This window comes from Anomaloglossus baeobatrachus, chromosome 1, assembly GCF_048569485.1.
Source record: "Anomaloglossus baeobatrachus isolate aAnoBae1 chromosome 1, aAnoBae1.hap1, whole genome shotgun sequence".
In the NCBI taxonomy this organism is placed as follows: Eukaryota; Metazoa; Chordata; class Amphibia; order Anura; family Aromobatidae; genus Anomaloglossus; species Anomaloglossus baeobatrachus.
Window position 1 is genome coordinate 785,481,974 of NC_134353.1, and position 15,010 is coordinate 785,496,983.

Genomic DNA, 15,010 nt, shown 5'->3' on the forward strand with positions numbered 1-15,010 from the left:
GCAAAGTCTTTCCTGATCCAGCTCTGTTCATCTTGGCTTCTTTTTAAAAACACAGCAAGCAAGGGTTACTCCAAGCGGAGTCTCCCTTTTTTCCAAAAATTGGGCCACACAGACACCCACCCCATCAGTGGCAGCACTTGGGCCCTAGTTGCAAACAGGATGTTTTGATTTGCATCAAGCACATTCAAAAATACGCTATTCTTAGCCGTCCCCAGGATGACTGGGGTAGGTAGCAAAGTCTTTGCTGACCCATGACTTGTTCATCTTGGCTTCTTTTAAAAACAATGTAAGCAAGGGTTACTCCAAGCGGAGTCTCCCCTTTTTTTCCAAAAATTGGGCCCCACACACACCCACCCATTCAGTGGCAGCAGTTGTGCCCCAGTTGTACACTTCACAGCTAGATTTGCATCAAGCACATTCAAAAATACGCCATTCTTATCCGTCCCCAGGATGACACCGGGGTAGGTAGCAAAGTCTTTCCTGATCCCAGCTCTGTTCATCTTGGCTTCTTTTAAAAAACACAGCAAGCAAGGGTTACTCCAAGCGGAGTCTCCCTTTTTTCCAAAAATTGGGGCCACACAGACACCCACCCCATCAGTGGCAGCACTTGGGCCCTAGTTGCAAACAGGATGTTTTTGATTTGCATCAAGCACATTCAAAAATACGCTATTCTTAGCCGTCCCCAGGATGACACTGGGGTAGGTAGCAAAGTCTTTGCTGACCCATGACTTGTTCATCTTGGCTTCTTTTAAAAACAATGTAAGCAAGGGTTACTCCAAGCGGAGTCTCCCCCTTTTTTTCCAAAAATTGGGCCCCACACACACCCACACCCATTCAGTGGCAGCAGTTGTGCCCCAGTTGTACACTTCACAGCTAGATTTGCATCAAGCACATTCAAAAATACGCCATTCTTATCCGTCCCCAGGATGACACCGGGGTAGGGTAGCAAAGTCTTTCCTGATCCCAGCTCTGTTCATCTTGCTGTCTTTTTAAAAACACAGCAAGCAAGGGTTACTCTCAAGCGGAGTCTCCCTTTTTTCCAAAAAATTGGGCCACACAGACACCCACCCCATCAGTGGCAGCACTTGGGCCCTAGTTGCAAACAGGATGTTTTGATTTGCATCAAGCACATTCAAAAATACGCTATTCTTAGCCGTCCCCAGGATGACACTGGGGTAGGTAGCAAAGTCTTTGCTGACCCATGACTTGTTCATCTTGGCTTCTTTTAAAAACAATGTAAGCAAGGGTTACTCCAAGCGGAGTCTCCCCTTTTTTCCAAAAATTGGGCCCCACACACACCCACCCATTCAGTGGCAGCAGTTTGTGCCCCAGTTGTACACTTCACAGCTAGATTTGCATCAAGCACATTCAAAAATACGCCATTCTTATCCGTCCCCAGGATGACACCGGGGTAGGTAGCAAAGTCTTTCCTGATCCCAGCTCTGTTCATCTTGGCTTCTTTTAAAAACACAGCAAGCAAGGGTTACTCCAAGCGGAGTCCTCCCTTTTTTTCCAAAAAATTGGGCCAACACAGACACCCACCCCATCAGTGGCAGCACTTGGGTCCCTAGTTGCAAACAGGATGTTTTGATTTGCATCAAGCACATTCAAAAATACGCTCTTCTTAGCCGTCCCCAGGATGACACCGAGGGTAGGTAGCAAAGTCTTTTCCTGATCCCAGCTCTGTTCATCTTGGCTTCTTTTAAAAAACACAGCAAGCAAGGGTTACTCCAAGCGGAGTCTCCCTTTTTTCCAAAAATTGGGCCACACAGACACCCACCACATCAGTGGCAGCACTTGGGCCCTAGTTGCAAACAGGATGTTTTGATTTGCATCAAGCACATTCAAAAATACGCTATTCTTATCCGTCCCCAGGATGACACCGAGGGGTAGGTAGCAAAGTCTTTCCTGATCCCAGCTCTGTTCATCTTGGCTTCTTTTAAAAAACACAGCAAGCAAGGGTTACTCCAAGCGGAGTCTCCCTTTTTTCCAAAAAATTGGGCCACACAGACACCCACCACATCAGTGGCAGCACTTGGGCCCTAGTTGCAAACAGGATGTTTTGATTTGCATCAAGCACATTCCAAATCCACAAGCATTTACTCTCCCCAGGATGACACAGGGGTAGTAAATTTCCTTCTGGATCCATGACTTGTTCATTTTGATGAACGTCAGTCTGTCCACATTGTCACTGGACAGACGCGTGCGCTTATCTGTCAGCACACACCCAGCAGCACTGAATACACATTCAGAGACAACGCTGGCAGCTGGACACGACAAAATCTCCAAGGCGTAACTGGAGAGCTCTGGCCATTTTTCTATGTTTTGAAGCCCAAAAGGAGCAAGGCTCCAGTTTGCACAGTCATGGCATCGATGTTCATTTGGAGATACTCCTGTATCATCCTCTCCAGCCGTTGAGTATGTGTCAGACTTGTTGTCTCTGGTGGCCTTGCAAAAGAGGGTCTAAAAAAAATTATGAAAAGATTCCATAAAAATTGCTGTTACCGGCACCAGAAAAGGTCCTACTGGTACGGGTAGACTGTTGAAGATGACGAGACCGTCCATGTTTGTCAAGTTACAACTGGGAGATTCACTCCCTGCACCTGCACGGTTGTTTGGTGGAAAAGCCGAGCTAAGATCTAGTAACAGCTTCTGCTGATACTCCTGCATACGTGCGTCCCTTTCTATGGCTGGAATTATGTCACAAAATTTGGACTTGTACCGGGGATCTAATAGTGTGGCAATCCAGTAGTCATCATCACTTCTAATTTTGACAATACGACTGTCATGTTGGAGGTAGTGCAACAAAAAGGCACTCATGTGTCTTGCGCAGCCATGCGGACCAAGTCCATGCTGTGTTTGTGGCATAGAGGTGCTACCCGTTCTTTCTTCCTCTGACATCTGACCCCAACCTCTTTCAACTGAAATTTGACCAAGGTCTCCCTCATCCGCTGAGTCTTCCATGTCCATGGACAGTTCGTCCTCCATTTCTTCATGTTCTCCTGCACCTTGCTCAACATTTCGCCTGCTACTATGCGCCCTTGTCGATCCCTGTCCCCCATGGTCCCATGCCTGCTGCGTTGGTGATGATGAACGTCTGGACCTTCGTGATGTTGTTGTCCCTTGCGCATATGAATCCTCCTGTAGTTCTCCTCCCCTTCATGTTGTCCCACACCCCCTGACTCCGAATAGTGTTTAGCGTGTGCTCCAGCATGTAAATGACTGGAATCGTCATGCTGATAATGGCATTGTCAGAGCTAAACATATTCGTCGCCATGTCGAAACTGTGCAGAAGGGTGCATAGGTCCTTGATCTGAGACCACTCCATCAGGGTGATCTGCCCCACCTCTGCATCTCGTTGGCCCCAGGCTATACGTCATGACGTATTGCACCAGGGCTCTGCGGTGCTGCCACAGTCGCTGTAACATGTGGAGAGTTGAATTCCAGCGTGTCGCCACATCGCATTTCAGGCGATGAACCGGCAGGCCGAAAGACTTCTGGAGCGATGCAAGTCGCTCTGCTGCGGCGCTTGAACGGCGGAAGTGAGCTGACAGTTTTCGTGCCCTGTTCAGAAGGCCATCTAGGCCGGGATAGTGTGTTAAAAATTGCTGCACGACAAGGTTCAACACGTGAGCCATACAAGGTACGTGTGTCACCTTGCCCAGGCGAAGTGCCGCACCCAGGTTTGCAGCATTGTCGCACACGGCCTTACCAGGCTGCAGTTTGAGTGGAGACAACCATTTATTAAACTCGGACCGCAAAGCTGACCACAACTCCTCAGCTGTGTGACTCTTATTACCAAGACATGTCAAGCTAAAGACCGCCTGATGCCGTTGCGCTCTGCTGCCAGCATAGTAATGAGGGGTGCGTGATTCCTTCTGCGCAGTGAGAACGCTGGTGGCCTGACCAGGCAGGCTTGGGGCGGAGGTGGAGGACCCAGATGAGGTGGAGGATGCAGAAGCAGTGGCGGAACTTGGACAGACAGAGGATTGACACACAAGTCGTGGGGACGGCAAGACTTGTGCAGCAGACCCTTCACCATCTATCACCATAGTTACCCAGTGCCCAGTCAGCGACATGTAACGTCCCTGTCCATGCTTACTGGTCCAAGTATCGGTGGTGAAATGCACCCGTTCACACACAGAGTTTCTCAAGGAAGCGGTGATGTTGTGTGCGACATGCTGGTGTAGCGCGGGCACACCTTTCTTAGAGAAGTAGTGGCGACTAGGCATCTGGTACTGGGGCACAGCGACAGACATAAGGTCTCTAAAATCCTGTGTGTCCACTAGGCGGAAAGGCAGCATTTCGGTAGCCAACAGCTTACAGAGGGATAGAGTCAACCTCTTAGCTTTGTCATGGGTCGGAGGAAGTGGCCTTTTATTTGACCACATCTGAGGGACAGAGATCTGGCTGCTGTGTGTAGACGGTGTTGAGTAGGGTGTCCCTTGAAAAATGCAGGTTTGTGAGGAAAGTGCAGGCGGAGACATGATGTTGCCTTCATCCAACGTTGGTGCTATCGATGTCTGAGAGAGCTGTACACACTCACTTGTTTCCCCTTCCAAACCAACTGACGACCTTACAAGCAAACTGCCTGTTGCGGTTACAGTGGTGGAAGTTTTGCGTGGAAAAACAGGTGTGGCAGCTGTCCCCACAGTCCTAGAAGATGAAGAGCGCGCGGATGCAGTGGAAGGGGCGGGCGGTGGATGGTTCGCTCCACTAGGCCGCATTGCAGCACGGTGAGCTTCCCACCGGGACTTATGATATTTAGTCATGTGACGATTCATGGAAGAAGTTGTCAAACTGCTGAGGTTTTGACCTCTACTAACAGAATCATGACAAATGTTACATATCACATGAGTTGGGCGATCTTTTTTCGATGTGAAAAAAGGACCAGGCTAGGCAAGGCTTAGAGGCCATGCGACCTGTTGATCCACCCCGAATAATGCTCATAGGCAGAGTGGTGGCTGAGGATGCAGTTGTAGACGTGCTACCAGTGCTCCGACTCTGTCCAGGAAGGCGCAAGGTAACTTCGTCGTCGGTTGCATCCTCCTCCACCGCCTCTGTTGACCTCCTCGAGTGCCTGACTGGGGGTTGACAGTAGGTGGGATCTAGAACGTCATCATCAATTGTTGTGTTTGCACTCCCCTCCCCCTCAGACCGAGCCTCTTCTTGCCCTGACCGAATATTTAAGTTGTCATCCCAATCGGGTATCTGCGTCTCATCTTCATCAGTATGTTCCTCATTGTCTATAACCACAGGTGTTACAGTTTGTGACAAAGGGTCAACATTATGCTCAGAAACTTGGTCCTCACGGCCTGAATCTGAGTCACAAAAGGTTCTGGGCATCACTGCAGACCATTTCCTGTTCTGTACTCACTGTAGCTTGGAGCAGACCTCTGATTCCCAGGCTATAGTGTGACTGAACAGCTCTGCAGACTCAGCCATCTCAGTTCCACCATACTGTGCAGGGCTGATGGAGACTTCAGAGCTGGGAGAAAGCAAGTTTGATTGGGATGACAACTCAGAGGACTGGTGTTTTTTGGATGCGGTACTTGAAGTGGCAGAGAGGGCACTTGTTGGACCACTTGAGATCCATTCAAGCATTTTCCTTTTTTGCCCATCATCTACCTTTGTTCTTGTTGTTCGTTGTCCGTAACAAAGGAGGAGCACATCGGATTGTCCACGGTAAGTAGTAGACATCTTACTTTTGCTGGTAGATGGTCTATCTCAGCAGATGATAATGGAGCTTTGCCACCTTCCCCACGGACAAAACCTTTTTTGCCTTTTACACCACGCCTCTTCCCCTTTCCACCAGCATCTGTCATTTTTGCCACTCATGTTGATTGCGACAAGATTGTGGACTGAAAATGTGGTAGTAAAAATTGAGAGGTGGTGAAGATTGCAGTGGTGGTCTAGCTTTATTAACAGCAGAATAATAAAGAATAAATATCCCTGACAATGCAAACTTAGTTATAATTAGTTGGAGTGTGCAACGCAGGCAGACGTGCTGCAAATGTCTTTGCACTAGTGGGACTATAGCAAAGTCCAATAGCCACGTATAGGATGCCACTAGGTACACTGAGTGTTTGCTAGTATAATGGCTTGGTTAGAATGAGTTGTAGTGTGCAACGCAGGCAGACGCGCTCTGCAAATGTCTTTGCACTAGTGGGACTATAGCAAAGTCCAATAGCCACGTATAGGATGCCACTAGGTACACTGAGTGTTTGCTAGTATAATGGCTTGGTTAGAATGAGTTGTAGTGTGCAACGCAGGCAGACGCGCTCTCTGCAAATGTCTTTGCACTAGTGGGACTATAGCAAAGTCCAATAGCCACGTATAGGATGCCACTAGGTACACTGAGTGTTTGCTAGTATAATGGCTTGGTTAGAATGAGTTGTAGTGTGCAATGCAGGCAGATGTGCTCTGCTAATGTCTTTGCACTAGTGGGACTATAGCAAAGTCCAATAGCCACGTATAGGATGCCACTAGGTACACTGAGTGTTTGCTAGTATAATGGCTTGTTTAGAATGAGTTGTAGTGTGCAATGCAGGCAGACGCGCTCTGCAAATGTCTTTGCACTAGTGGGACTATAGCAAAGTCCAATAGCCACGTATAGGATGCCACTAGGTACACTGAGTGTTTGCTAGTATAATGGCTTAGTTATCAGTTGGAGTGTGCAGAGGACAAGAGGGTACAGTGGCAGGATTGTGGTGCTCTGGGTAGAGGAATGGAAGCCTGCCTTTCTATTCCCTCCTAATGGTGAAATGCAGGTAGGAAATCCCTGACCTGGGCTACACAGACGCTGTTGCTGTTTGCAGGACCTGTCACCTATGGCTCTCTGACCCTGCCGGTTGGAGCCCTTAAAAGGACTGCTATAAAGTGCTCTCCCTAAGCTGTCTAACGCTGTGTATGCAGCGCATACAGCTGTATCGGCTATAGGACTCAGGAAGACGGAGCTGCGACAGTGATGTCTGACACCAAAGACGCAGAAGGCAGATAATGGCGTCCGTGAAGAAAATGTCCGGTTTTATAATGCAGGGACATGTGACATGCAGATCCTATCACACATGCCGTTGCTTCTCTGGCTCAAAGTCCACTTAGCTGTGTGTGTGTCTGGGATTGGCTGACATGCTGGCCCGCCCCACAAGACGCGCGCACTTAGGGAAGGAAGACAAGAAAAAAAAAAAAAAAAAATGGCGATCGCCATTATAGAAACAGCAGTGATCTGAAGGCGCTGTTCACGCACACTATACACTGAAATGTGATAATAGTTTGATTCACAGAGTGACTTACACTATTACAGCAGAAACCAAGCTATGATTTAGCTGTTTTTTGGCTGCTAGAACCGTTCTCGAACGTTTCTAGAACTACCGAGCTTTTGCAAAAAGCTCGAGTTCTAGTTCGATCTAGAACATGCCCCAAAATCACTCGAGCCGCGAACTGGAGAACCACGAACCACGAACCGCGCTCAACTCTAGTGCTGACAATCCTATTGTCGTCTTCTGCAACTGTAGCTGCAGTCTGAATTAAGCCTACTGCTAAGACAGCATATTCTGGATCCGTAAGCATGTTGATTCAGTTCTTGCATCAATTTGTTTATGGTTGCATTCAAAATTTTTGATATATTTAAAAAAAAAAAGGGGAAAAAAAAAAAACAGAATCATGTAAAAAATCTGTTATACTTTTCCAAAATAGTCATTCAGAAACAAAGATACATCATATTAGAAAAACCTTAGGGAGGAAAATCTAACATTTTGAAAGAGTTAAATATTTTTAAAAACAAAAAAAGAAAACCAAAAAAAAATAAAAAAATATATATATACCTTCAATTACGAGAAAGCAGGACAAGCAGGACAAGCAGGATGTATGCCCTTGACAAAATTCCAAAATATAACTCTGTTACGCAGGACAATCAATATCATTACACACATACATACAGGCTGCAAATAAATGACATTGAGTTCAACTATTTATAGTGAGATCAGATCACTTCCAAACGCAAGTGCACACAATTTCCACCAATTAGGCGATGGGCGTATCAGCGCCACAAGATACAACCTCTTCACAGTATGATGTACAGATGATGGGAGGAAACCATCGTATGAGGGATGTCACACGCTGCAATTGAGTAGTTGCGATCAACAAAACGTTCAATTCTAGAGAATGATACGATGTGTTTGCGATCAACGGTTTTGCGTTCAATCCTGATCGCACGTAGGTGTCACACGCAAATACGTCACGAACGATGCCGGATGTGCGTCACTTAAAACTTGACCCCAACGACGGATTGTGAGATATATTGAAGCGTGTAAAGCGGGCTTAAGTTGTTCGTGCCACCCAATTTGCACCGTAAACTAACTGGGGAACATCACAATTCTGTACTTACTTTTTTAATTGAACATATTACCAATGATATCACGCATGATAAATTGTATGTAAATTATCTTGTGATTGTAAACTGTTTAAATGCTTCTATATATACCTCTAAATTGTTTATAACTACTGTTTGAGGAATGTTGTCTGTAACCGAAATGTCACCATGCCACATGAGCTAATAAAGTTCCATTTTTCTTTGCTATTTTTGGAGTGCGGTCTGTTTTGTATCTCCATCTACCTACAGTTAGATAGATATATAGATAAAGCAAGACAAACAGGTAGGAGCACATATTGCTTAGAAAATAATCCTTCAAATATGCTGGCAATGGCAATTCTTGAATTTCCAGCTATGCTTACTTGTAATTCTATGGCATTCCAGCAGCTTAGCAAATATTAGAATGACTATGGAATTTAGCTAGAGGTTTATAAGATTACTTCCTAGAGTTCTCATACTAATGAAATCAAATGTTTCTAAGGGGTACTTTGCACGCTGCTACATCGCAAGCCGATTGTTGCGATATCAAGCGCGATAGTACCCGCCCCTGTTGCAGCAGCGATATCTTGTGATAGCTGCCGTAGCGAACATTATCGCTACGGCAGCTTCACATGCACATACCTGCCCTGCGACTTCGCTCTGGCCGGCGACCCGCCTCCTTTCTAAGGGGGTGGGTCGTGCGGCATCACAGCGACGTCACACGGCAGGCGGCCAATAGAAGCGGAGGGATGGAGATGAGCGGGATGTAAACATCCCGCACACCTCCATCCTTCCACATAGCCGGCGTGAGCCGCAGGACGCAGGTATGCTGATGTTCCTTGCTCCTGCGGCTTCTCAAACAGCGATGTGTGCAGCATATTTTTATATCCATAGGTTTTGCTGGGGAATGACTACAGAAATGTTAGAAACATTTTCTGCAGCAAATCCGCGGCAAATCCATGGTAAAATCCATGGTAAATCCACGGTAAATCCGCAGCATGCGCACATAGCCTTAAACCACAACAAACCGTGGTAAAATGGCATGCGGATTTTGGGTGTGTTTTTTTGCCGCAGGTACGGAATTCTGCCAGAAGGTGCGTATTTTGCTTAAGAAACTCATCTACCTAGTGCACACAGACCGTTAAAAAATGTTTACATTTTGTGTTATAACTTGCTTAAACCAAGAATTTATTTAATTTCACATGTATTGAAGCACTACAGGTAATTCTGTCTTCTCTCATTGATTGAATAAGACTGGAGATTAGCAGACCCGTGGAAGTTCGAGTTCGACCGGACTTTAGATAAAAGTTCAGTTCAGGAACGGAATTTGACCCCGGACACCAAACCTCATAAAAGTCAAAGGAGACCCGAACTTCTGTACTGTAAAAAAGCTGTAAGATGGTCATAGTAAGGGTTTAGGGGCTGCAAAAGGAAGCAAAATAAGATCAATTGCACTGCAATCAATTGTGTAAATGGGAATAAATAAAAAAAATATGTTCTACACCTATTTTTGATAACCAGCGCAGGTAAAGTAAACTATTTTGGACTACAACCCTTAGTTGTCAGCATTACCTTGGCTGGTTATCAAAAATACAGGTGAGATATGCCGTTTTATAACCATTTCAACCCCCAACCTGAAAACCCTTGACCAGGTCATTATTTGCAATTCTAACCAGTGTCAGTTTGACAGGTTATAACTAGAGATGAGCGAGCCTCTAGAGGCTCGAGTTCGGTTCGGTTCATCGAACAGAGGCCGCGTTCAAGTTCGGTTCGGCGAACCTCTCGAGTCCCATTGAAAACAATGGGAGGCAAACACATAAAAACACATTAGAAATGTACACATACAGTTAATAAACATTGCCATAACACATACAGGTACCCGCGACGCGTCCTGCACTCTGTCTCCCGCCGCTTTTACTTCCGATAATCGCTGCATCTTCCCGGTAACCAGCACTGATGATAGGACCTTCCGTGACATCAAAAAAGCATGTGACCAGTCACGTGTCTATTATCTCATTGGCTACATTCTGGTCATATTGCTAGACGTCATTGCTAGGTCCTGTCAGTGCATCTCTCTGGTACGCGTTGGTCGTTTGTGCATCCCCCTGTACCACGCGAGATGCTCTGACACATGGTCGGCTCCCCATTCTGCTTCCCCATTCTGTTATTCACCGGCTGTCACAGCCAGTGAATAACGGAGATCACCGTTGCTATAGCAACCCGCCTGTCAGTGGTGATGTCACCGCTTACATCACGCAGCTTCTGATCACTCACGGAGCAGCAGCGTCTTCCTCCCATGCTGTGCTGTCTGATGTAGCAGTGCTGCATGGGTTGATTCTCCTTCAACCCATGCAGCAGTGCTACATCACATACTTTTGGAGGGATAAGAGGGAGTAATAAACATGGAGTCTCTAAGTCTGTCTGTGTATTTATTTCTATTAAAGTATTTTTTCTCTGTGCGGTGTCTTAACCCTTTATTGGAGATTCTTAATGGCCGGGTCAAACTTGCCTGACATTAAGAATCTTTGGCTTAATACTAGCTAGTAAAACAAAGCTAGTATTAACCCATTATTACCCAGCAAGCCACCGTCACCAGGGCAGCTGGAAGAGTTGGATACAGCGCCAGATGATGGCGCTTCTATGAAAGCTCCATTTTCTGGGGCAGCTGCAGACTGCAATTCGCAGCAGAGGGGCCCAGAAAGCTCAGGCCAACCTGTGCTGCGGATTCCAATCCCTAGCTGCCTAGTTGTACCTGGCTGGACACAAAAATGGGGCGAAGCTCATGTCGATTTTTTTTTTAATTACTTCATGAAATTTATGAAATAATTAAAAAAAAGGCTTCACTATTTTTTTTGTTTCCAGCCGGGTACAAATAGGCAGCTAGAGGTTGGGGACAGCCGTACCTGCCTGCTATACCTGGCTAGCATACAAAAATATGGCGAAGCCCACATCATTTTTTGAGTGGGCAAAAAACTCCTGCATACAGTCTTGGATGGAGTATGCCTTGTAGGTCTGCAGCTGCTGTCTGCTCTACAGCATATACTAGTGAATGGAGCATGCTGAGCCTTGTCGTTCTGCAGCTGCTGTCTGCTCTCCTCCATACAGACAGACAGCAGCTGCAGAACTACATGGCTCAGCAATGTTTTTGTATGCTAGCCAGGTACAGCAGGCAGCTACGGGCTGCCCCCAACCCCCAGCTGCCTATTTGTACCTGGCTGTGGACCAAAAATATAGGGAAGCCCTTTTTTTAATTATTTCATGAATTTCATGAAATAATAAAAAAAAAAACGACGTGGGCTTCGCCCAATTTTTGTGTCCAGCCAGGTACAACTAGGCAGCTGTGGATTGGAATCCGCAGCTGAAGGTGCCCAAGCTTTCTGGGCACCCTTTCTGCGTATTTCAGTCCCCAGCTGCCCCAGAAAATGGCGCTTTCATAGAAGCACCATCTTCTGGTGCTGTATCCAACTCTTCCAGGTGCCCTGGTGACTGGTGGCTCGCTGGGTAATAATGGGGTTAGGGCTGGCTGTATATTATCAACTGGCCCTAAGACCGAAATTCATGGTGTCATGCCAATATTAGACATGGCCACCATGAATTTCTAATACAGATAAAAATATTTTTCTGTGTTGTGTTTTTTTATTTTATTACAAATAAAACACAACACAATTAGTGACTCCATCTTTATTGAAATAAAGAACCCCCCTCCGCAGTAATTCTGGGTCAAGGGTCCCGCGCCGTCCAATCCAGGTGCAATATCATCTGATCAGTTTGATGGAAGGCAAAGCGATCAGATTATGTCACGTTCAAGGGCCTAAATCACATGACACAGCAGCTGATTGTATAAACGGCTTTTATACAATCAGCTGATGCATCAGTGCAAAAAAACCCCAACAAACTACACAGTTCAGTGTAGACTCCTGTCCGACAGCATCAGCTGACAGTTTAGCCGGGCGGGGTGGTAAAAAGCCGGACTCACCGCTCGACTTATAGTGTCAGCTGATCCTGTCGTGACCGCATCAGCTAATCATCGCCAGGTCTGAGAAAGAGAGAGAGAAAGAAGAGAGAGAGAAGATAGAGAGGAGAGAGAGAGAAGAGAGAGAAGAGAGAGGAGAGAGAAAGAGAGAGAGGGAAAAAGAAAAAGAGAGACTGAGAAAAAGAGAGAGAAAAAAAGAGAGAGACAGGAGAGAGAGAGAGAAAGAGAGAGAGAGAGAGAGAGAGAGAGAGAGAGAGAGAGAAAGAGAGAGAGAGAGAAAGAGAGAGAGAGAGAGAGAGAGAAGAGAGAGGAGAGAGAGAGAGACAAAGTGAGCGAGAGAGAGAGAGACAAAGAGAGACAGAGTGAGAGACAGAGACAAAGAGAGACAGAGTGAGAGACAGAGAGAGAGAGGAGGGAGAAGAGAGAGAGAGAAGAGAGAGAAGAGAGAGAGGAGAGAGCAATGCAGCCTCATTCCGTGAACTGCTCCGATTTTAGAGGTGTGTCCCGTGGCTCACAGCTGATGTCTGGCTCCTCCCCTAAGTGCATAATTAAATTAAATTATACCTATAAATATCTAATAATTATGATTTAAAATTAAAAATAAAAAAAAACGGGACCGGGATTAGAACTCGCGACCTAATGCTTCTGAGGCTAGCGCTCTATCTACTGAGCTACTGACTCCATTGGCATTGGTAAAGATAGGCACATTTGGTAATCTTGAAGTCTGCATTGCTGAAGTCTCTGCTGACCACGCGATTCACTTCATTGCTATGTGGAGCTGATACAGAGCACTTTGTTCTGTAGCAGAGCTGACAGTGTCGTGTGGATTACGTCGGACCTGGAGGGGTATTTGGGGATTAATAAAGGGGTGAAACAGGGTGGTTTTTTGTCTTTTGTTCCAAATAAAGGATTTTTTGCTGTGTGTTTATTTACTTTTACTTTCAGTTTAATCATGGACGGTATCTCGGGGAGACGCCTGGCATGATTAACTCATTATTACCTCGATTGCCACCGCACCAGGGCAATTCGGGATGAGCTGGGTATAGTCCCCCGGGACTGTCGCATCTAATCGATGTGTCAATTCCGGGCGGCTGCTGGGTGATATTGTTAGGGTGGTGGGCTCCCCATAATGTGGTGCTCTCCATCCTGACAATACCAGCCTCCAGCCATGTGGCTTTATCCTGGCTGGTATCAAATATGGGGGGAACCACATTTTTTTTTATTATTTATTTATTTTACTGCACGATATAGATCCACCTGCCGGCAGCAGTGATTGGTTGCAGTGAGACAGCTGTCACTCAGCTTGGGGACGTGTCTGACTGCAACCAATTATGGGCGCCGGTGGGCAGGGAAAGCATGAAATAACTAATTGACTAATGAAGCGGCAGCCATTTTCTAAAGAGGAAAAGACACTGAAGATTTGTGACAGATGTGGAGCGAGGCGCCCGTGATCGGTGAGTAGGAAGGGGAGAGGGATTGTGCTGGGGACGCAGGACGCATGCAGATATCCAATGTGTGCACATAGCCTTACTGTGAAAAGCCATGTTTATGGTTATCGAACCGTTCTTGAACGTAACTCAGACTGTCGAGATTTTATCAAAAAGCTCGAGTTCAAGTTTGATCTCGAGCACCCCCCAAAATCACTTGAACATGAAATTGGCGAACCTCGAACCTCGAACATCGCTCAACTCTAGTTATGACTCTAGGATGCTTCAACGGATCCCGGTGATTCTGAAAATGTTTTTTGTGACATATTGTATTTCATGATAGTTGTAGATTTAGACTGATCTTTTTGTTATTAATTGTGAAAAAATTGGAAATTTGGATAAAATTTAGAAAATTTCTCAATTTTCAAACTTTGAAATATTATGCCCTTAAATCCAAGAGTTCTGTCACAAAAAATAGATACCAAATAACATTTCCCACATGTATACTCACATCAGCTAGGGTTTTTTTAAATTTAATTTTTTTTGTTAGGAACTTAAAAGAGTTCAAAGTTTATCAGCAATTTTATCATTTCTCCAACAAAACCATTTTTTTATTCACGCAAAGAGGAGGGGAGCCAGCATTGCTTATGAATGGCATGCAAGGTGGTTGACCGTCACCTTGCCGTGCACACCCAGTGTGGTTTGCAAATTCCTTCTGTTGCCATCAAAATTCATGTTGGTGCCTGTTCACACACAGCCACCGCCCCCTGTTCCACAGGCATCATTATTTAAGCACCACCTGCCTGAGCCTGTTCCGCCCTCATCCATGTTTGCTGGTCTGGCACTGTGAGGGCCAGTTCTGACATTGTGCTGGTGTGTGTGGTTCTGCCACACACACTGGCATCTGGGCTGCCTTTATTCGCAGTTGTCAGTCCTTGCAGCATGGGAAAGGTTCAGACATGTCTCGGGTAAGTGGTGTTCCTATATGGTCCTGCTCATTATATGAGACATTATAGTACGATACAGGTAAAATATATCTTTGAATCGTGTTAGCCAGTAGAGATAAAAAAAAGTTTGTTTAAAAGAACTAAGAGTCCTCAGTAGTTGATACCTTTTAATAGCTAACTGAAAAGATGGTAATAATAGCAAGCAATAGCAGTGAGAGTCTCGAAAGCTTGCTATTATTACCATCTTTTCAGTTAGCCATTAAAAGGTATCAACTACTGAGGACTCTCAGTTCTTTTAAACAAACTTTTTTTA